Genomic DNA, 25588 nt, shown 5'->3' with positions numbered 1-25588 from the left:
AGGTAAATGTCAGTTCAGGTAAGTTCAATTAAAGTAAGCTAAAATTGGGTCAGTTAATGTTCTATTACACCCAACTGTAAATTTTAGTATTTTTTTTATGGACTAATACGAAAAAATGCTTATTTATCATATGCCTTAAAATCTTCTTCCTCTGCAATCAGGATAGCAAAATGTTTTTTTTTCCCAGTCGTTTTTTTAAAAATGGCCACAACCATGCTCACAAAAAATTGAAAATCCACAATTTAAATAACATAAACATTAATCTACAGTTTCACTCATCTTTTCTATCCTCCAGCAGAATGGATTTTAAGACCCTGATACAAATTTAACTCATATCTTATGGGTGATTTCCTGCCAGAAATCTAAGTGATCTGATGATGTTTTACTTGAATGCCTGTCATTTATACCTGAAGGCCATTTCAGAATATACTCACAGAATATTTTCTTAAATAATCTTGAGCTCTGTTACAGCTCAAACGTTGGAGATTGCATTGTCTCTTTGTATCTAAGAGCCTTTTGACCACTGGGGCTAATGGCAGAGGTACCTGAGTGTCTTCACACACTGCCCTTGTCTCTCTCTCTCATCTGGCCTACTGAATCTCAATGTTAAAGAAACAAAGGGAACTATCTTTCTTCCTTCTTTCTCCCTCCCTCCTTTCTCTGTTTTCAAAATGTAATTAAAGTGAAGTTTTCTTATCCTATGTAATTCTTAATAAATCTTACTTCAAATATAAGGAATGTCTGTTAGCATTCATTGACAGCTGGAGTAAGCCCACATCCAAGACAATTATATTATGAGCATTTTATTATTTTTAGATGGGACCTGCTACTACTTAATTATTTAGTATTCCTTAAGCAGTCTATATATCCTCAAGAGCACATACTCTAAGAAGTGTCGGTGCTGAATTCAGATCTCCAGCAGGTTTATGGGCCCAGAATAGCTTCTAAACTGTGAGCTATTGGATAACCAGGAATAAAAGGTTACAACAATTTATGCAGCAATCTAAATCTAGAGAGGCAAGACAGCCAGCTGGATTTTTGTTTGTTTGATGAATTAAAAAAAACCCTTTTTGACCTTTGGCAAGCAGCTTCAAGGAACAAAGATGCAGACTGCACAAAGCCATGTGCCCCAGACCTTTTTTACTGTACCTTGAGAAACTTAGGAACAATGGACTTACTGCATGAAGATGTTCTTAGAAACACTTGGATTATGGCAGGTTCTGGAAATAGAAAGACTTTCTTGAAGGGAGGAGCAAAGAGCCTGGGAAGCCAAAAATGGCAAAGTCGGTGTGCTTATCAGTGATATATAAGTAGCCATGTGCTTGGTTATATCAGGGAACTGAGAAATGTGAGAGAGGTTTGAGACAAATTAAAGAAAACTTACATATAAAGACCATATAGGTTTTAATATGTGTCTGATGAAAGAATATGCTCTTTCAGAAGGAAGGATGGCAAAAGTAGCATCCCAGGATAGAGAATTAAATACTTGATTGAAGTAGGCTACTTAAACGTAATAGGATAAAATGGCAAGATTAAGTTTTAGTTACTTTCCTTCTGATGTCCTTACTCCAACATTTTAATGTGCTGGAACAAGCAGTAATGCTTCAGGAAAACCTGACTCTGGATCAGTTAATATCCAAAACACATGAGCAGGAATCCTTAATGGGAACAGAGACATGCTCTGTGCAAAGAGAAGCCTCTGTTTTCAAAGCTAGAGATAAAAACCTGCTTTATCTGAAAAAGCAGATCACATCTGAGGGTATCTTGCCTACAAAGGGGACAAAGGCCAGCACTTTAGAGATGCAAATGGAAGGAGAGCTAGCCAAGATAATGGTTTCTCCTCTGCAGGGAAAGAGAAATTGGCCAAGGTAGGAAAAAGCTGGAGAAGAAGGCGAAGCTAAGCCCAAAGTTTGGGAAATGTTGCATTCTGAGGAAGAGAAGGGGATGACTCAAAGAAGCCTTACCCACTGAAGGTGGTGCTAATTTGAACTCAATTTATCTTGACAGCAGAACAACTCCTATGTTTAAAAGTAAAGAATTCTCTTTTTTTTGTACTTGATGCAAAGGGAAATCATAGAGTGAATGGAAAGCAAATAAGCTCACAAAGGATTGAGGTAGCTGTAATAAAGTGCATACTGAATGATAAAGAGTCCATTGTTTTGCATGTTAAGGATGCACTGTATTTTCTAGACTCAGATTCCAATTTACTAAGTGTTAATTACCCTGTCAGAAAGGGCCATAGAGTTGAATTTGTTGATGGAGGTTGCTCAGTAACAACTAAGGGTGGAGACCTGTTGTTGAAAGGAACTGTGACAGTCCACAGGAGGCCATGCCTCTCAGAGAATCTGTTATGGAGGCATGGAGGCAACCCAGACAACCAAACAGTTCTGGTGAGCTGATAAAATAGTACTTGAAAGTAGGAGTTAGTTTAGTTTCCCATAGAAAGATTTTCCCATAGGAGAAAGAAATGGGGGCTGATAAGCTGGCAAATGAAGATGGAGTAAAAAACAAAGGGAACTCTGGGAAGGGGAAGAAGAACTTGGGTGATGAAGGTGCAATCGTTGTCAACCTAAGATGGATTGTACTGGCTGTTGACAATTTGTGTTTTTCTAAGGAGCAATGTCAGTTGGTGATCCTGAGGTGGACCAAGCAGTTTTGATCTATTCAGGAGTGAGAAGAGTCTGAGGACTCCTGAAGTGGAGCAGGTCATGATCTGGAGAAGTATACTGTAGAAAGATAGGGACTAGTGTGGGACATAATCTACCTGGTGCAGATGGCTTGGGGAGGCAGAAGAGAAGGAAGACCACATTCTGCCAGTGTTAGCTTAGTGGGGTAGCCCAGGCAAGAAGCACAACCAGGAGTACCAGCTATATCTTTACTGTAAGGTTAGATTAACAGAATCTTGCACCCCTCCTATCTTGTACCCTTCCTATCCCTCATTTTTATTCTCCTGAAAACTAGGGAGGGTCCCTTCTGAGATGCTTTTGCCAGCCTTCCTCCTTCGATCTCAAATTTTGTTTATCACACCATTTTCTAGGCTGCAGCTCTTCCTCCTGTCTCCCAAGGTCATTCCCCCATACCATTACAGACAGTCATAAAAATACTGAGAGATAGAACACCAGCCAGTATATTTAACTCATTTTAAACATTCTAAATCAATATAAGGTCTTTAAAAATAGCACTGTACATCCTTGTTTGTTTGTTTGTTTATTGCTCACATTTATATGGCTGCCCATCTCACACAAGACGACTCTGGGTAGTGTCCAACAATGAGATAAAAACAGTGAATAAATAAAAACAATAATCATAAAAAGATAAAATGATTATTAACAAGAATATTATCACAAAATTTTAAAATACATTTCAAAACGTGAAACTAATATTAGAGAGTGCATATATACAGTAGGTCATTGGAGGATATTTACCTTGCAAAGACCTCAGATCTTACATTTAGATAATGGAACAGAATTTGTGAAGGCACATTTGCCTGATTATTTAAAGGAAAATGGAATTATTCATAGATATTTTTTCCCTTATACTCGAATAAAATGGATTAGCAGAAAAAATAACCATTCTCTGCTGGACATATGTAGTTGTATGCTAGTTAACTCAAACCTGGGTCAAAGGTGATATTATTTGAATAGCTAACTACTTTCAATACCAGCTGCCCACCAAAGCCATAAAAAGCTTTCCTTATACATTTATAAACAGAAAACACAGTTTAAATCACATTAGAATTTTTGGATCTAAAGTATGTCCTTGTATTTCTAAAGAGAAAAGAAAGAAACTGGACTGTACAGTTGAACAGGGTATCATGTTGGCACAAAGGAATACAGGATCCTCGATCTTTCCATTGGATGGATTAAAGGAATGAATGTGGCTTTCTTTCAGAGACATAAGAGGGGATAAGGCCAGGTGAGAATAAAGCATCGCTATTTGAACCCAGCAACCACCAGCAGGCCATGCTACCATAGCTATTTCCTAGTTTCAAATCAGCATCATAGGCAGTTTCAGAAGAGGGACTCACAAGCACCTGCTGAGGTGGTGCAAGATGCAGAAACGGATTTGCAGCAGGCAGCAGCTGAGCCTGAGTGAAAGCATTCACAGCTGAGCCTGAGTGAAAGCATTCACAGAGATCTAACAAAGGGATCCCCCAATAAAACTGTCATTCATAGTCAAGAGGAAAGAGCCAGAGGCAGAAAACTGAGAAGTGGAAAAATGGCAAGGAAGAGACAAAGTCTCTTTACAAAATAACACTTGGCAACTTATGGAACTATCTGCCACATGATAAGCAAAAAAGACTTTGATACAGCAATGAGAATCCTATGCAGAAAAGTAAGGGCACCAACCCACAGTGACTGGACTTTAGTCAAGAAGCTAGGTAGATACCTCAAGGGCACTGTTGACTTAAAATTTAAAGCTGCCAGTGAGCAGTTACCCTGAACAAACTGGATTCAGATTGGACCAAAGGTGGAGCTAAGCATAGGTCTACAAGCAGCTATCTGTTCCTCTATAGTGGTGGAGCAATCACTGGGTCAGCAGAAAGCAAGCTACCATGACATTGTCCTCCTCCAAGTCTGAGTATCTTTCAGTTAGTGGAGCTATTTGTGAAGTCGTGTGGATGAACAAGTTGTTAGAGGACTTTGCAGTTCCTGAATGTTTGAAGTAATGTTAGTAGTGTCTGAAAGTTGTATTCAGCTGTCCCAGAAAGACAACTGAAGGATTAATTTGAGAGTAATGCATGCTGACTGGATGTACAGGAAGAAGGACTGATCAGCGTGCACAACTCTCCTACAGAATAAATGCCGACTGATGTACCGACCAGGCCACTGTCCTGAGATCAGTTCCAGATGCTTTGAGGAAAGATGGGAGTCACAAGAAGGTACCTGAGCAATGAGAAGGGGAGGGGTTGAGGCTGCATCACCTCTTTGTCCCCCGGACCCTTTTGACCACTAGAGCAAATGGCAAGAGATACAGTAGATGAAGGTCTCTCATCCAGCCTACTATTGATTACATGAGTCTCTGTGTTTAGGAGACAAAGGGGATTTCCTCTCCCCCTACTCCTCTCTTGTGCTTCTCTCCCTTCAAGGTGTAGTTCGGATAAATGTGAGGCTTTCCTATCCTATGTATTTGTCATGAGCACTGATGGTGAGCAGGAGGGGGCCCCTATCCAGGGGGGAAAACGCATGCATAGTACTGAGGAGTTAAGCAGCCATTCAAAGAGACACAGATCAGACCCGCCTTAACCTTTGGGGTTTATCTGTCTGGGTTTTTCTCATGCTTCTTCAGTGTGTTAGGAGTTTCTGTCTAATGTAGCGGTAATAAACACAAGAGACCTACTCCTCGTCTCAGCGTGATTCCTGACTGTTAGGACAGTATTTCTTTAAAAATCTTATTTTTACTGGAAAAGTAATGAATGTCTGTTAGCATTCATTGATAGCTGGACAAAGCTAACACTCTACACCCAAGACAATTATATTATTAGCATCTTTAAAGTAGGACTGCTGTTACTTAATTACTTTGTATTCTTTTCACACTCTGCATATGTTCAGGAGCACATCATATAATGAGCTCCTTCTGAATTCAGATCTCCACCTCAAAGCTATGTCACACACGTGCACTCGCAAGAAGTGGCTTGCTGGGGTTGTACTCAGCCAAACCAAGCACAATGCAGAAACATACTTGCTGCAGATTTGTTTGGAATTTCTGAATGCCAAATGTTTCTAAAGGAAAGGGAATACACTACCTGACTAATCAGGAAGGAGAAATCTTATAAATGAGACGATTATGGAAATCAAGAAGCAAATTAATTGTCTGGAAACATCGTAATTGGGATGCATATCATTTTCTTAAATGAAAGTAATCATATTACTGGGGTTAAATAATAAAAGGAGCTTTCAAGAGCAACATCTTAAGCTATCCAAGCTAAACATGTCAAAAAGATATAAACTAGTGTTGAGAATGATGGTATTAAATATATTACTGTGCCTGAATTTTGTATAACCTGGAATTAACCTTTATATTAGTAATATCATTCATGTTCTATTCACAGGGAAAACAGCAGTGAATGGCTAATAAGTTCTTGCCTTCTTCTACAGCATGGTTAATCTGTAAATCTGGACTAGATGGAAACTTATTCTAACCAGGGGTGGACAACCTGTGGCCCTGGGACATATGCAGCCCTGAAGCTCCCTCTTTTTCAGCCCTAGAGTCTGACATTTCACATCAGACATTTGATCCAGCTGGAATGGAGTGTGTGCTGGTGGAGGTGAGAAGGAGGCACAGGACATGCTGCCAAGGTGCTGGATGTGCCTTACGAGACAGATGAGGTGAACCTGGCTTCAAACCATGTTTGCAGTCAAATATCAACCTAGACTCCGTAGTCAGTAAATAAGTCCAACTGGCAAACAGCATGTTGGCATCAGCTGCACTGTTCACATGCTGATCATTCCAGCTGGCACTGAAGTTGCCACCAGTGCTCTTACTGGAAAGTGCCATATGATCACTGGTTATTTCCACAGTGTGAAAGGGGAGGTGGATGTTAGACCAATGCCAGGATGCCCCCCTCACATGGAACTTCACCTACCTGTTCTTCAAGTGGCTTCCCAAGCAGCAGATGGCCATGCATGCTATAGCAAGGCATGGAGTGCACATACACACCTAAACTCTTTAATGTTATCTTTCCCCCCCAAAAGATTCTGTACGGATGCTTTGCACTGGTTTGGTTGGCTCCTGAGTTCCTGAGTTTTGTTCATTCATATTTGCACTCTGCATATTGAGTTCCCTTTTATTCAGAGAGTTTAGAAGGTATTGAAAAATGCAAAAGAAAGATGGTGTGGTTGGCCTGCTAACTTTGTTTTCATGGGTATGAGTGTTGGTACACTCCGTTCATGCTCTTGTGCACTGATGATGCTGCCCATGAGGCATTTTGCAGCAAAGCCATGTTTGAACTCACTGCATTTTTTCCTTAGCAGTTAAAGTGATGAAAAAAAGTGTTGTTTTGCTGAACAGGGTATGTGTATGTGACCCATGATTACTCTTTTGTCCTCTTTGCTACTGTGAACTAAGAGTGTAACTGTAATTTAATATGAATTTAAGATGCAAATAATAGCAGCAAGACAGAGGGAAATTTTTGTTTCACATAGTGGGGCCTTTTTCCTGAGCAAGCTTTCTCTTGCTTGCTTGTTTGCTTGCTTGTTTGTTCATTCTACTAGGTAGAATTTACAAGGTTTTTTTGGCAGGCAGCCAGAAAAAAATCTGCAGGTGAACCTTTCAACAGAGGGATGGAGGGAGACAATCAATGTTCTGACCATCTGCAAGATTAGGTTTAGGCACAGACAACACAGATTTAGAGGAGGAGGTTTATTTTAAAACTTTTAAAAAGTGATCCACTAATGGACTGACTGGAATTAATTTAACAGTTTCTGCCATATGTCCTTTTGCCCTGAAAGAAGTAATTGACTGAAAGGCTTGCGTCTTGTGGGAAAGATCAAAATGATACAGCCAACCTGTATCTTCTCATATTTCTTTCATTTAGACTACAGTACCTCTACTGCAGAGCAAAGAACTGCTCTAAGTTCAAGAAAGGTTAGGGCTGAACCCACCCAGATTTGGGTTGCAAACATCGGGGCAATGTCTAGATTAGAGCAAAGATTTAAAGTGTTATGAATCTCTTTGCTGCTCTCTGGTGGTTGTCCAGATTTTTGTAGCCAAAGAGGCTTCTTCAGAATCCCACTGTTCCTATGGCCAGATCATCTGAACTTGTTTAAAATACTGTTTCAGCTCAGCCCAGAACAAGGAAATTGTTCCATATTTTGTTTTTTCCTGAACCTCCACTGATCTGAATGGGCTGACAGAACTTCTGGAATACAAATGTCATTTCATGCACCCTCTTAATATGCACTGATCTCAGACTAGAAGTCTCAGAACTTCATGCTACCATCACAATTCATTACCAGTGCAGACCCAGAGTTGCAACCGGCAGACAGCATCGCACAAGGCATTTGCCAAGTATCGGATGTCAGTTTAAGCCACTCTGTCTATCAGTTCAATTCCAAATCAATCAGTACTGTAAGAATAATTTTTAAAATGTCTGTAACACATGTTGTCTTGGACAGTGAAAAATATTTTCTATAAGGGATTAATAACTGTAGGTACACTGTAATCAAGGATACGTTTTGGTCTGGAAATGCACTCATCAGACTTTTTCTCCACATGTACATACATCAGGAAAAATTGAACTTTGTTGTTCATCAAAAAGGCTTTGAACCTTTCTGCAAAATATTATTTGCCTATTTTCTATTGCATGTGTGTGGGTGTCTTTGTCATATCTATGCTGATATACCTACTACTTTTACTTTTATATGCCTCTAGATCTTCCTGACCAGAAAGACAGGATGATGTTAATGATTACAGAGGTAAAAAGCAATTAAGTGCAGCTTTTGCATGAACCAAGGAACTATCTTCCACTAATTTCCCTTCTTATCAATGCTTTCTTGAAGGAGCTGGCAGGAAGAGACCTACAACTAACCTCTGTAGCTTTAATCATGCTGGAAGCTCAAGAATTTAAATTTGCCATTACAAACAGCAATAGAGAGCATGTCAGTTCTCCCCAACACAAATAATTATTATGGCATTTAATAATAGGTTTGTGTTACAGCACACAGATTTAACAAAAAAAAACCTCATTCAAAAGAATGGAACACTTCCAAAAACAAATTCTGATTTGATAGGACTTTCTAAAGGTTGGGTGTACACTCTCACTAAACCAGGATTCATTTATCCATGATTTGTAGAATCAGCCACACTAAGCCACAAAATGGCAATTGAGAAGCCTAAGGGCAGAGTGCCTACCAGAGCCCCCCTCCCCACTTTCTTCTTACTGCATCTTATGTCAATTTAAATAACCTCCATTGTTTTTTGCTTATGTCAATGGTCTAACAAATAGGACTGTTTGGGGAAGCCCAGAATCTTGAAATAACCCAGGGCTATAGTTAACTGTGTAATTTAACTACTTTCAGTGAAAAGTATTAATCTATTGGATCATTTCAAGCATCCTTTATAGCCCTCTCCCCTCCTTGTGTCAGGTCTAGGGCAATCCCTTGCCTTGGCATTGTTCACAGATAATATAGATGGAAAGATTTTTGCTGGTTCCAGAATTTTTCCCAAATTGGAACAGATGTGGACAGATGAATAGCAGAGGTCAGACATAAGTAGTATACAATTTGAAAGGGATTTGATATAACTGGTTGGAGCCAGCTTCTATGCTGGTTCTATGGTGGGAGTATTCCCTGAATAGAGTTCCTCACCAAATAACTTGCTACTAAAATTTGGGGTGGGATTAGACAATTATTGCTGACTTCCCCCTTTCTCTGCAGGATTGAAAACTACCCTCTCACTTTTCCAAATGCTCCCCAATTCTGTGGCACAAATCTTTGGAGAGCATAGGAGACAGCAACGGAAAAGAGAATTTATTCCTTCATTGAAACCTCTCACTGACTACAGAGACAGATTCTGGGTCATCAAATCGTATAGATAGCTGAAAGTCTTTCATTCCATCAATAGGCTTAAGCTCTCATTAGGTTTTTTTGACATCTTTCTAAGAGATGGTAGCTGACCTTTTGCATTCTTTCATCTACATGGCTGATTTGAGCCTACATTAATTAGCATGCAACAGTTTTGATTTTGAGCTAGCACCTCAGGTACTATATTATGAGTAGCAATAATCCCTAATGAAAATTGGATTAAAAGGTCTTTTTTTCCCCCCCGAATGATGCTCCAGACCATAACTAGACTGAAGGTGAAAGGTCCCCTGTGCAAGCACCGAGTCATGTCTGATCCTTTGGGGGGACGCCATATGAGGTAAATTGGAAAAATAAATTTGGGATGAGGAGGGATGGGCAATCTCTGCGCAGCCTTACAAAATAACAATGTGTGTTAGTTTATGACATATAGCCACCATCCCTAGTAATTATTGCCCCCATTTTGCAAATGGAAAAATGAACCAAAAATGTCCAGGCATACCCATCAGTTACTAAGGCTGAGAATGAAATCATGTGATTGATACCTCACTGGATCTTGAACCATAATGCTTCTGTTTTGAACCAATTCCCAGTATCTTAAAATAAATAAATAAATAAATGAACAACAGTTTAAAATTATTTATGGAAGTTATATAAAACATTAAATGTATTAAATATATAATACATTAAATGTATTGAAAATACTTTTGATATATGTGTTGCTTTTTTCCTAAATAGTGTGGTGATATATATGATTAAACAAGATATATATGACTAATTCCCCTAGAGGGCAGCATGACCTAAATTAAACTAAACCACTCAATTAACATCTGCTCCTTTCCCATTTTAGTTAAAAAAAATCTTTTTCAAACTTCTCTTCATGCTGGCTGATAAATACACTTGTATTCTGCTATTTATGATCTCAAATAAACACAGAAAAATATTAATTATGCTCCTAAAATAATCATATATGAAACATGAAACAAAGCAAATATGAACTGAGCTCGTTAATATATCCAATTTATATTCTAAAGTGTAATATGAAGATGTAACAAAGTTATTCAAGCAAAGCAAATCTATATCAAGTCATTACTTGGATTAAATACCATCTATGAATCTTCTGTACAATTTCTTAATTTTCATCAAAGAAAAATGATATTGTGTGTTACACACACACACACACGCACACACACCCCCAATGTGTATAGTATGTGAATTTTGTTTCTCACAAGAAAGATTGTCTGAAGTCAAGCTATCACATATTTTGCAAAAATAAAAGCAAAATGTTTTTGTTATTCTGTTATTACTATTTATATCATCATTTATCATATGGAGAAGTTTGAATTTAAAATTTGTCATATGGCTAGCAACATTGGAGGAGGCAGAGAACATGCCAGAAAGGGGAAGAATATGATTAATTGCCTGTTCTTGGGCTTAGCTGAGTACAAGAATCATAATTTATTTTGCATAAGTATTATTGATACTTGGAAACTGAGGCAGAGGGCTAAAGGTTGTTCGCAGTAAAGCAGCCTTTCTCAAGCTTTTTATCCTGGAGGAACCTTTGAAATAATTTTCAAGTCTCAGGGAACTCCTGCATAAATATTATTATAGCTAGCACTGTTTGGCATGGGAAATTAAAAATATATAGTATATATATATTTTTTTCAACCATGATCTCTCATGGAACTCCTAGCAACTTCTTGCAGAACCCTAGGGGCCATGGAACCCCCCTAGACAAAACTTTATATATATTAGATTTGAGCTGATAAGATGCCTCAGGAAAGATCTTGGTGTTATAAGAGATACCTTAATCAGACTGTTAACTTAATGTGCAGTGATAGAGAAATGAAACAAATGTCAATCAATGCAATAACAAAGACAGTAAGACTGACATGTATAGTGATGTAATGTAATAATCTTAGGGTTATGCTCTGGATCCAACAAATCCTAAATCCCAGAGAAGTTCAGGCTAATTCAGGAGGGATTGTCATGTACTTGAAATGGAACAGATACCACCAATCCATTCTGTTACAAATAAAAGCCTGTGAAGTTCTAGTCCTAATCAGTGACTTCAAATGCTGGTGCACTGCAGCTAGTAGTATCTTGGCAGCAGGACCAAACATTGGGTGGGCGGGGGAAGGGAGGAGGCTTTCACTGCTCACTTACAACTCCATGATAGGGAGGGAGGAAGAAAAATGTTTGTCCTCAGCTCAGGCTGAATCTTGCAATCAGACCACCATAGCGGTAAACTTTAAATCATGGAGACATGGCCTCCTAAGCATAGACTGGACTGCACAGGATGGACAGAGATATTGAAGAATGGCTGGGTAGGGCAGGGTCTCAGTCATACTGTGGATGTTAAGGACCATTGGAGTTCTGAGAACACTGTGGAGAAGTGAGCTAAGGAAGCCGTTGCTAAAGTCCAAACCCTGAAACAACAAAACACAGTGCAGGATGCCTCTGATGAGCCATATTAGACTCAAAGGACTGAAGTCCAGCCTGGAAGACACTGGGTTCACTTTCATCAGAAAGGTGAAGATAGCACTTTGGGAGAAAAATGTCACTATTGTCCCCACTTCATCCTTACATCTATGACCATTTTGTTCCCACTCCCGCCTTATACAGTCCTGTGGTAGAGACACATGAGACCACAGCTTCTGAAGAGAGCTCTTCTAGAGGAGCTATATTCAGAAGGCCTGGATGAAGGAAAGGATTAAAGCAAGGGAACTGACTGAATTGTGGCAGCTGTGCTGTAACCACTTCCTCAGTCAAAGAATAGAGAAAAGAGAAATTCATCCCTGGAGGGGGTACGATTTTTTAATGGTACAAAGGGAATCCTCATAGCTAAAATGGAGTAGGCCTGCAACAGGCAATCGCATTTTACATTAATGCATCATGTTCTTTGGCATACGCATTATGCTTATTTACAATGGAAGAGGCTTGTGCGTATTTGCAGCATGTGCAGAGAAGCCTTTTCTAGCTATTGGATGGTCCAAAACAGGCAATTCAAGTGACGTGAGGTAATACAGCAGTTTCAGCGTGCTTTTTAATATATAACTTAGATTTCTTTGTTTGTTTTCCTTTTTCTAGCTTTTTATCATTTTTTATTTTAATGGATTGTTTAATTTTGTTTTATTTTTTTAAAAATTACAGTATCTATAAAACTATAAACAGTGCAGTACAATTTGTTGCACTGTTTAATTTTGTTACTCTTGTGTAACTTGGTACTTTGCTTATATTTTGTACTCTTTTAAAACAAAGAATACATTTTTAAAAAGGGTTGGGATTTGAACTTGGATCTCCCAGTCCTAATATTTCATTTTAATGGTAAAAACTGGGTCTTGGAGCTTCCAGAGTTTGTAGACTGGGGGCCAAAAATACAATCCTTGGCAAATTCATCTTCCTATTGTTTTAAACAGAGTTTCTGTATGGCATAATCTGTACAAAACTTAATATAATATAATATAATATAATATAATATAATATAATATAATATAATATAATATAATATAATAATATAATCTGAAGATAGTACTGAAAGGGGAAATCAAACTAATTGTTGCACTTTCATTACAGTACAAGGAAAAATGACAAACATTTGGGTTATTTTAGTTCGAGGAAAAAGGGGCAAAGGTGGGGAACTTGTGGTAAAATTATGTGTGATGTGCTGAACAAGGGCAGAGATAATGTTCTCTTCTCTAACCCTGTCCCAGCCCCAATAACATTAGAAGTCAGCATTCAACCAATGAAACAATTAGTAGACTGAAGGAGATAACATTTCATATAATGAATAATTAATTTCTGGATCTGAACATCACTGTTGTAATGCCCATAACCTTGGATAGGAGGACCAGGTGATGTCATAGATCAAACTTTTTCAACTTTTTGCCCTTTATTTATTCTATAGTCTGTACAAATTGCATATCCCAATCTCTTGCAGTAGTCATTAGATACTGTAGATCCCAAAGGCAACAAATTGAACTTTTCCAGTTAACAGCATAATCAGAATATAAACCATATTGCTGTACAATTTCAATAAGTGTTGGTAATGATGCTAAATAATTATCCAAAACAGCCATATATCATCAGCATATAAAAACAATTTGATTACACTATTAAGTGCCACACCTTTAGTATCTTGAGTTTGACTAAGGAGAGAAGCTAAGGATTCAAGAACTAGATTACAAATTAATCTGCCATGGTTTGTAACATAATAGGTTGAGGAAAAAAACATGTGCAATGGCTCTGGCCACCAGATAAAGACCCCAAATTGTAATCCAATGGAAAAAACCCAGTGGAAATCCCTATCTTCTTAGAGCACATTTCGTAAATTCAATCTGAACCATACCAAAGGCCTTTTCAGTGTCTAATGAGATTAGAAGATGAGAATTTACCTCTGTGATGTCCAAAACATCAGTTGCTGAGGAATATTATCAGATGCTTTTTTATAATACAAACTGAGAGGAGTGAATTATAGATGGCATCATATTCTGTAACCTCTGTTGCAGTTAATATTTTAGCATCCATGTTAAACAAAGATATTGGCTTATCACTTGCGCACTTAGTGGGTCATTCTTATGCTTCGATATTACTGTAATATAGGATTCATAAAACAATGGAGGTAATGTAGAAGGTAGAAAGATTACATTATTCAATATAAACCTCTAATAATATAGGTGCCAATAAGTTTACAAAGGCTCTATATCATTCAACTGAAAATCCATCTGGTTTAGTTTCTATCCCTATATCTTTGAATATCATTTTCTGGTGACACTGTATAAACAACTGAGATGACTTACAGTAGCTACCAGCTATATTCTATCTGGCAACTGCAAGACACTCAACATGGACTGCTTTTAAACATACTGAAATCTTCAGCTATTTCAGAATGCTGCAAGTAAACATGATTTGGGTAAGTTTTACAGAATATGATATGCTTTTGCTAAAACATTTGCCCTAGTCACCAGTGTGTTTCCAAACGCAGATTAACATACTATTATGAAGCATAAAGCCTTAACCAGCCTGGCACTGGGCAATTTGAAAATCTGTATTTTTCCTAACAATTTTGCTTGCCATCTTTGTTCCTACCATCATGAGATGGTACGCTTGATGAAAAGCAGAGGACAGCTTTCTCAGTGTCTACCTCCAAGTTCTGGAATTTCCGGTTTAACCCCTATCTTTCTGCTCTACAGGCAAAAATATTTCAATTCAGTCAATTCTTTAGCAGATAAATGGGTTATATGCTGACTTGATTTTTTAACCAGTTGGGTAATGCTTGTTTTTCTAATGTTTTTATGTGTCATAATTACGTTTAACTTCTGTGTTTTTATCAAGTTATTTGTACTTCATTCTTAATTACTATTGTGTAATTAAGTCAATGCAGTGCAGTGCTTGACAGAAAGACCAATCATAAGTCTAAATAACAAATAAATAAGAGGCATGTGAAAAGCTTCAAAAGGGTATTTGCTTTGAAACAACTGAAACACCCCGTGAAGCTAAGAGACAAAATGAAGCCTTCTGCCCTGCTCCTAGGTAGCCCAATGTGGCAGCAGATTACTCTGCTTTGCTCAGAGAGGGGCTTCTGCCCTTGATGAGAAGGCTCCTCTTCAGAATGGTTTGGCTTCAAAACTTCATGACTCACGGCAAGCCCATTTCGCACACCCACAATAAATAGCCCGGTTCACTACCATATCAAATTACAAGCTGCTAAAGGAAAAATCTTCAGCAAAGGATTGTTACCTTGTTGTGGTGCTGGAGCTTGAGCACCTCAATGATGCCATGAGCTAAACCGTGAAGGGCCACCCAAGACGGGAAGGTCATGACAGAGAGCTCAGACTAAATGTGATCCCTGGGGAAGGTAATGGCAACCCACCCCAGTATTCTTGCCATGAAAACTAAATGGATCAGTACAACCAGAGATATGTCGGTATACCATCAGAAGATGAGACCCCCAGGTCGGAAGAGGGTCAAAATGCTACTGGGGAGGAACCGAGGATGAGTTCAATTAACCCCAGACATGATGACACAGCTAGCTCAAAGCCGAAAGGACGGCTAGCGGCCGACGGTGCTGGTGGTGAACGGCGAATCCGATGTTCTAAGGATCAACACACCATTGGAACCCGGAATGTAAGATCTATGAGCCAGGGCAAATTGGATGTGGTTATTGGTAAGATGTCAAGATTAAAGATAGACATTTTGGGCGTCAGTGAACTGAAATGGACTGCAATGGGCCACTTCACATCAAATGACCACCAGATCTACTACTGTGGACAAGAGGACCACAGAAGAAATGGAGTAGCCTTCATAATTCATAGTAAAGTGGCTAAAGCAGTGCTTGGATACAATCCAAAAAACGATAGAATGATCTCAATTCAAATTCAGGGCAAGCCATCTAACATCACAGTGATCCAAATATATGCCCCAACGACAGATGCTGAAGAAGCTGAAGTAGAGCAGTTCTATGAGGATCTGCAGCACCTACTGGACAACACGCCTAAAAGAGATGTTATTTTCATCACGGGAGACTGGAATGCTTAGGTGGGCAGTCAAATGACACCTGGAATTACAGGTAAGCATGGCCTGGGAGAACAAAACGAAGCAGGACATAGGCCGATAGAATTTTGCCAAGACAACTCACTCTGCATAACAAACACTCTCTTCCAACAACCTAAGAGATGGCTTTATACATGGACTTCACCAGATGGACAACACTGAAATCAGATTGACTACATCCTTTGCAGCCAAAGGTGGCAGACATCTATATAGTCGGTAAAAACAAGACCTGGAGCTGACTGTAGTTCCGATCACGAACTTCTTCTTGCACAATTTAGGATCAGACTAAAGAGATTAGGGAAGACCCACAGATCAGCTAGATATGAGCTCACTAATATTCCTAAGGAATATTATGCAGTGGAGGTGAAAAATAGATTTAAGGGACTGGACTTAGTAGATAGGGTCCCAGAAGAACTATGGACAGAAGTTCGCAACATTGTTCAGGAGGTGGCAAAAAAATACATCTCAAAGAAAGAGAAAACCAAGAAGGCAAAATGGCTGTCTGCTGAGACACTAGAAGTAGCCCAAGAAAGAAGGAAAGCAAAAGGCAACAGTGATAGGGGGAGATATGCCCAATTAAATGCAAAATTCCAGAGGTTAGCCAGAAGAGATAAGGAATTATTTTTAAACAAGCAATGCATGGAAGTGGAAGAAGACAATAGAATAGGAAGGACAAGAGACCTCTTCCAGAAAATTAGAAACATGGGAGGTAAATTCCAGGCAAAAATGGGTATGATCAAAAACAAAGATGGCAAGGACCTAACAGAAGAAGAAGAGATCAAGAAAAGGTGGCAAGAATATACAGAAGACCTGTATAGGAAGGATAACAATATCGGGGATAGCTTTGACGGTGTGGTCAGTGAGCTAGAGCCAGACATCCTGAAGAGTGAGGTTGAATGGGCCTTAAGAAGCATTGCTAATAACAAGGCAGCAGGAGATGACGGCATCCCAGCTGAACTGTTCAAAATCTTGCAAGATGATGCTGTCAAGGTAATGCATGCTATATGCCAGCAAATTTGGAAAACACAAGAATGGCCATCAGACTGGAAAAAATCAACTTATATCCCCATACCAAAAAAGGGGAACACTAAAGAATGTTCAAACTATCGAACAGTGGCACTCATTTCACATGCTAGTAAGGTAATGCTCAAGATCCTGCAAGGTAGACTTCAGCAATTCATGGAGCGAGAATTGCCAGATGTACAAGCTGGGTTTAGAAAAGGCAGAGGAACTAGGGATCAAATTGCCAATATCCACTGGATAATGGAAAAAGCCAAGGAGTTTCAGAAAAACATCTATTTCTGTTTTATTGACTATTCTAAAGCGTCTGACTGTGTGGACCATAACAAATTGTGGCAAGTTCTTAGTGGTATGGGGATACCAAGTCATCTTGTCTGCCTCCTGAAGAATCTGTATAACGACCAAGTAACAACAGTAAGAACAGACCATGGAACAACGGACTGGTTTAAGATTGGGAAAGGAGTACGGCAGGGCTGTATACTCTCACCCTACCTATTCAACTTGTACGCAGACACTTCATGCGACATGCTAGGCTTGAGGAATCCAAGGCTGGAGCTAAAATCGCTGGAAGAAACATTAACAATCTCAGATATACAGATGATACCACTTTGATGGCTGAAAGCGAAGAGGAACTGAGGAGCCTTATGATGAAGGTGAAAGAAGAAAGTGCAAAAGCTGGCTTGCAGCTAAACCTCAAAAAAACCACGATTATGGCAACCAGCTTGATTGATAACTGGCAAATAGAGGGAGAAAATGTAGAAGCAGTGAAAGACTTTGTATTTCTAGGTGCGAAGGTTACTGCAGATGCTGACTGCAGTCAGGAAATCAGAACACGCTTAATCCTTGGGAGAAGAGCAATGACCAATCTCGATAAAATAGTTAAGAGCAGAGACATCACACTGACAACAAAGGTCCGCATAGTTAAAGCAATGGTGTTCCCCATAGTAACATATGGCTGCAAGAGCTGGACCATAAGGAAGGCTGAGAGAAGGAAGATCGATGCTTTGAAACTGTGGTGTTGGAGGAAAATTCTGAGAGTGCCTTGGACTGCAAGAAGATCCAACCAGTCCATCCTCCAGGAAATAAAGCCAGACTGCTCACTTGTGGGAATGATATTAAAGGCAAAACTGAAATACTTTGGCCACATCATGAGAAGACAGGACACCCTGGAGAAGATGCTGATGCTAGGGAGAGTGGAAGGCAAGAGGAAGAGGGGCCGACCAAGGGCAAGGTGGATGGATGATATTCTAGAGGTGACAGACTCCTCCCTGGGGGAGTTGGGGGTGTTGACAACCGACAGGAAGCTCTGGCGTGGGCTGGTCCATGAAGTCACGAAGAGTCGGAAGTGACTAAACGAATAAACACAACGGAAAAATATGAAGTGTCAATTTAAATAGTACAATCTGTTTAAATAAAAACCCTTATATAGGAGCTACTGATCACTATCACTCTCCTGATGTGATAATGAATTGAAATGCTGTATAGTTCTGTAAACAAATTGGGAGGCAGCTCTATGCTGAAAAATTTAAACTGCCGCATCTGAAGCTTTATTGGTTTGTAGGTGAATTTCAGACTGACAGTGCTTGAGATACAGATGGCACATTCACCTGCCTCATTAAAACCTATTAAAATGACAGGGGTTAATATAGATATTAGTCACTGTAAAGCCATATACTGCTAATTTGTAATGATCATATCAACTAACAAACACATAATCAAGAAGCTCTTAAAATGTATTAAAATTCAGATCACCCTATTAACAACCTTGCTTCATTAACATATTAATAGACAATGTGCTTTTCATAATTAGATTGTATCTTCTTTGCATCATTAAAGATAATTCCTGGAGGCTTTAGAGGAAAGTTCACATATTTTCCACAGAGAAACAGTGTAGAATTCTGAGCTTTTCATGCTGTAATTCACTCATCGTTATCCTTAGTTTTTCCTGTCTTCTCTACTATCCACACACATGAGCTGATCAATAATCAAGGCAATTGTTCCAGAAGATGAACACATTCATTTCAAACAATTGTCAGAAAGGAAGAAATTATTATTTGATTTTATGAGCTATGATCCAACTAGTTACTGGATTCCTACATTATTTATCAGCTGTAATTTGTTAACTGGGGTAACTTTGGTAGAGTTCCTTTCAAATACATAAATACAGCTATATTGGTCACTTATTTATCATGTAATATATTCAATATGTCACCTAGGGCAACTTCCATGAGCAGTAGTTAGTTTAGATCATTAACTGAGATGTACTGTACTGTATTTCCCAGAGAAGAGAATTCCAAAGAAATACTGTACAGTCCAGCACAAAAAAGACTTATTCATGGTATTCACCAGCAGAACAAATTTTACTAAAGGACCAAGCACCTGGAATGTCCAGGCACCTGGAAAACTCTAGATTAGTCCAGGATTTTGAACTCCCAAAGTATCTGGGGAAGATGCTTTAAAATCAAATAAATTGTCTAACTTTTCTTTTTCTTTTTCTTATGAATTTTATTAAGTTTGAAAAGAAAAAAGCTACGAAAAAACAAAAAAACTACCAAAAAAAAGAAGAAAAACTAAAAAGATATGAAAACTCAAAAGAATTTTTTTTCAACATTACAAAAAGATGTGACTTCAGACTTTAAACAGCAAGGATATACAAAAATTTTCCATAATCAATCTCTTACTCTATATTAAACCAAAATCATATTATTTCTATACATTATTTCCCTTTAGCACATTATAAAAATCACTAAGTACAGTTACTCCCTCCCCTTATATTAAAATAAAGAAAAAAAATTCATATAAACCTCCTAAACAACTTCTCCCCCCAAAATAACAATTATTCCCTTCCTACTACTATTCTACACATTTCTGTCTACTATAATAAAAATCAAACTAAAAAGCACATACATTGTCTGCCATTATACTAAATAATACAATAGTTTTAATAATCTTAGTCTTAATAAACCCAAAAAAGAAAAGCAATTCGAAACAATGACCTTAAATCAAATTCTTAAAACCATCCAAATAAACAATTTTATACTCTAATAATCTTAATCCATATCCTTAAAAACAAATAATATCTGTCAAACCCTAAAAGCAATCCAGATAAACATTCTTTAACCCTTATCCCACTTTAAAATAAACCAAAGCATTTACATATCCCCACAATGTACCCAGAGCTTTTCTCTTGAAAAAAATCAAACAGTCCAACTGCCCCACTCAAAAATTCCAAATGCCAAAATTCCATTTTCTCTTCAGAAATCCTCCCATACATAATGACCTTTTTCATGGCATTCCACCAGAAAGTCAATTTTACTTATTGCTTGCAGATCCCTCTCTCCCTTAAATTTCTCTAACTCCACTATCCAATCTTCATCCAGCATCTTAACAGCAATCCCAATCTCATTCTTAGAAGAAATATTTCTATCACTGTTGAATTCTTCAATTTCATCCACTACATCCCCAACCAAATGACACATTTTAGAGCTCATGTTTTCCACAATGTCCTGAATGTCTTGTATAAAAACTTGATAGGAGTCAGAAAAAAATCTGTTTAAAATCTTGGTGGAGGTCAGAAAAAACCTGTTTAAAATCCTCCATGTCTCACTCAGTAGATTACGGTGCCCCCTGGGAGCTTAACCAGCGAAAGTCGAAGATATGGAAATGTTCTGAAGTATGTTTACACAAAGTGAAAGTGAGATAAGCAGGCAGTTCCCAAGGGAAAGTAGAAGCAGAAAGCTGAAGGTTTAAATCAGCCAATTCAACATGTAGGAAAATGCTAATATCTTCGAATTTAATACCAAAATAATAACAGGAAGACAATTGTTTACTCTCAATCCTCCTTTATATTTGGAAGGAGAAGGAAATCCAAAACTTAAAAAAGAATTTTTTGAAAAGTAATCCCAAAAATAACAATAAGCACCAAGAGAAGCAGCTTCTCCTTGCTGTAGAAAGCCTCTTTTAGGATATGCGTACTTAAATATATATATATATATAAATTTGGTGATTTAGAAATAGGGTGGCTGGTCTTAGTGTCCCTTTAAGGCTACAACACAGCTTGGAAAATGATGATGTCCCTGCCTCCCAGCTAGTTCTTACCAGTTGAACGTGAAATGATGTTTGCGATCTTTTGGCTGCAAGCAGCTGTCTGGAGGAGAGATGGGGTGATTCCAGGTGTTTTACTTCATTCGGAGAACATTCCTGAGCTTCAGGAAAACCTGCCTGAGCCTGAAAAAAATTGCCGCGTTGTCAGTTCCACCTGCTAAGCCTGCGGGCACAGCTGCTCAGTCTACCATGTCCCCACCAGAAGTCCAAATTGTCTAACTTTTCCAGTCCTTCTGTAGTCTGAGTCCTGCCACACAAAAACATGCTCAAGCACTGGCCCACCTCAGCCACCCAATCAGAAGCTATTAGTCCACCTCAACTAACTAGTCAGCATTAATTCAACTAAAAATAGATGTGTCTACCAACCAATGAAATTTGACAAAAACATCTGCTGGGCATTCTGTTTATTTATTTATTTATTTATTTAGGATATTTATGGGCCACCCATGTCATATGCATGACTCTGGGTGGCTCACCATTAAAACAGAATAAAATCAGTAAAATTAAAACAACCAGAGTTAAAAAGAACAAAAATGACATAAAAATAGCTGCTGAGAAGACTCATAACCACTCAAACAAGCCATGACATGGTCTCACCCATGCTATCAGGGCCCCGGCTAAATGGCAAAGCCAGTTTTTTAGTGCCTTGTGAAAGGTCAACTGAGTTGGGGCTAGTCTAATTTCTGGAGCGATGATGTTCCAGAGGGTGGGTGCCATGGCAGAAAAGGCTCTCCTCTTGGGTCCTGACAGATGACACTCTCTTGCAGACAGGACCCAGAGCATGCCTCTCCTGCCAGATCTAACAGGATGGGTAGATACCTCTGGAGAGCCATGGTACCATAAGTAACCTGGGCCCAAGCCATGAAGGGCTTTAAAGGTAACCACCAGGACCTTGAATTGCACCAGGAAGCATACTGGTAGCCAGTGCAGCTCATGGAGTAGAGGTGGCATATGTGCTGAACAATTGGCACCCATAACTGCCCTCACCAGCTGAAGCTTCCGAATACTCTTCAAGGGCAGCCCCATGTAGAGCATGTTGCAGTAATCCATTCTGTTTGCAGCACTACAAGAACAGTTGTATATTTTCAACTAATCCTTTCAAGTTTTGGTGCATATAGGAAACTTAACTGAGGAGGAAAGAAAGTGAGAGGTCACACACATGGGCAAAGAACACTGTACAAGAGCCATGTTTGGGCTACACTGATGGACATGCTTAGGAGGGAAGAAAGCAATCTTCTAGAGAAACCACAAAGCTTTCATAGATCTAATAATAACCAATAACCAACTCTCCTCCACATTCTACAATTGATTCTTAACTTGTGCAGGCTCAGATGATTTCTTACTAATGAATTTAGCTTCACTTTTCTGAGACTGGGATTATTCTTTGCACACAGAAAATAATACAAAAGGCAAAAAATAATTTAAGATAACAATAGATGGTTTGGATTTATTGTTGGGGTTTGAACCGGATGGATTTTTTGGCTGCTGGCTTCTGAGAACTTCACTTTCCTGCTTGATTAATTTTGGCAACAATTTTGAGGTTGCAATTATATTAATTAACTAAGACTAAATATTGAACTCAGCAATATTTGCATTATTTGCTACACAAGTGGAATAAAGGATTTTTGTTTTTAAAAATACTGCATGTGTGCAAAAGCACAAAATAGTGAAACCTAACCAAAGATATACTGTAGTTTGAAGCGCTTGGGCCTAAGCGACTAAAATATCACACAAAATTAATATGCAAATGATGCACAAATTAATATGAAAGTGTATGTCCTCTTTTGAGACCATGAGACCTGGTGACCCTATCCTAGATACGTTCTTATTAACCATTTCTACACCATTTGTTGGCCACAGACAAGTGTACTGTAATGGTTGCCTATTCTAAAACACTATCAGACTCATGAACAGGAATTCAAAGATATCTGATTTATTAAAGAATAGTATGCAGGATCACAGAGAAAGCTGAGAATGATGAAAGCGCGCCAAATGCAAACTAAAAACCCTCAGTGTAAATGAGATCCCTCCCCCCGTAGAATCTTCCCAAGTTCACAATCCCAGGTGCTCCTAACGGTTTCTGATGGTTGCGGGAAAATTCCTTAACAGAGAACATAACCCAAACACATTCCATTGTCCTGATTTCACATACAGAGCTTGGTACAAGGTCTCATAGCAGCTCCCTCCCAAACAGAAACGTGTGTCAGCACCATGGCATGTGAAACGTTACGATGTATACTATACATTGAAACAGTGAACATGACATGTACTCTATAAGGTCCACCATGTCATCAGCCACAGCTACTCTGCAGTCAATCCACTTGTGCCCCAGCCTGCCACCTCTCTATGTCCATCAACAGTCAACTAGCCAGACTGGAGCTGCTCACTTTCTTGACTAACAAGTTTATGCTAAAAGTTGTAGGTAATATGGAAAAGGTTGAATAAAATAATTCAGTTGATAGAAATGTTTAATTTGAGATTGTTTTGTACAAAATGTCATTTAAAAAGGCTTTTTTAAAACGAAGAGGTGTGAAAGTATCCCCAAATTATCTTATGTGCCAAAAAGTTACCTCCCATAGTCTTAAAGGTAAATATGTAGATAGCAAATGTTTGCTTAACTGGACAGTTCCTCTATTTTTTGGACATTTATTTAGTCTGCAAAACATTTGAACAACTCTGCTTAAACCCAAGGCAATTCCACATAAAGTCCATTACAAATATCTTGTCTGGAGTTAGTTAAGATGCAGATTGCAGAAGCATGCTCTGCTCTCTAAATGCTGGATCTAGGCAAGCTCGCCAACTGCATGCCTGGTCTTTAAAGAGATTACAATTCTCATGGCCTGCCATTGAGAAAATGTGACTTCCATAATATAATGAGTGTAAATAGTCTGCTATATAGAACTTTAATTGTATGCAAACACTGGATATTTTCAGAGCAATTACACAAGTGAGTGGAAAATGTTGATGAAACAAAAGAGATTTCCTTAACATGAATGACTACGGCCACCAAATCTGGGCTGCAAAAATCCAGACAACCATTGCATGGGGTCAAAGTAGTAGTTTATCTGCTATGCTGCCATCTATTGATTGCATCCCATATCTGAAAATTACAGGAAGGACTGATGAACAGTGAAAATAAAAAATAGAAGCAGTTGCAGAGTTGCCACCTAGTGGTGATTATGATTCCCTTTCTTAATTAAAAATGAGTAAAAAACCACAACATACTAATTTATGTTAAGGAGATTAATATATCTGATTTATGTTTCTTTGGCTCTACATTGCAGATATACAAAGGCTGTGCCATTAATAATAATAATTTATTAAGCTTGTATGGCGCCTGACTCCCAATGATTCATTGTTGTGTGTCCACTAAAGTGGAAGGAAATAATTGGGTATAATTCAGACGAAGTTATACACTTTTAAGTTCCATCAGTTTCAGGACAACTTGTGATAATATATGTGGCAAAAATAAGATCAATATAATTTAATGAAATGTACTCCAAAGTAAGTATATGTATACTGGATTTCAGCTTGAGCCTTTCTCTAGTCTGTAGATAGACTGGCACATATCTCCTCCATCCCAAAAAACATAACCAAGCAGAGATCACAATGGGAGATTTGCATAAAATTAGCACTTGCTAATTTATATGCAAAGATTAAATGTGTAAATCACTATTATAACTTAAATAGAAATAGGACAGCCAGTTTGGTATAGTGGGCAAGGCACCAGGCTAGAGACCAGGAGACTGTGAATTCTAGTCCAGTCTTAGTCATGAAGCCAGCTGGGTGACCTTGGGCTAGTCATTCTTTCTCAGCCGTAGGAAGCAGGCAGTGGCAAACCACTTCTGAAAAACCTCGCCAAGAAAACTGCACAGACCAGTCCAAGCAATCATCGGGGGTCAAGACTGACTCGAAGAGGGAGGGAGGGAGGGAGGGAGGGAGGGAGGGAGGGAAGAAGGAAGGAAGGAAGGAAGGAAGGAAGGAAGGAAGGAAGGAAGGAAGGAAGGAAGGAAGGAAGGAAGGAAGGAAGGAAGATTTTGTGGGAAAGACAGTGATTCTGGGATCTGGTTAGCTGCTCAGCCTGCTATCCAGGTATTAACTATGAAAAGCTGTTTCAGGGCCTTTGCTCTCACTTAAATAAAAGGCTTCCTTTAAACAGAAGGTTGTCCTCTTTAAGTACTCATACGGAATCCTACTGTATTATTGAATACATGTAAAAATTTGATGTCTCTATGTCACATATCTTCAGCAAAGGATTGTTACCTTGTGGTGCTGGAGCTTGAGCACCTCAGTGATGCCATGAGCTGAACCATGAAGGGCCACCCAAGACGGGAAGGTCATGACAGAGAGGTCAGACTAAATGCGATTCCGGGGGAAGGTAATGGCAACCC

The sequence above is a fragment of the Candoia aspera genome, chromosome 1 (assembly GCF_035149785.1).
Source record: "Candoia aspera isolate rCanAsp1 chromosome 1, rCanAsp1.hap2, whole genome shotgun sequence".
In the NCBI taxonomy this organism is placed as follows: Eukaryota; Metazoa; Chordata; class Lepidosauria; order Squamata; family Boidae; genus Candoia; species Candoia aspera.
This window is presented reverse-complemented; position numbering follows the sequence as displayed.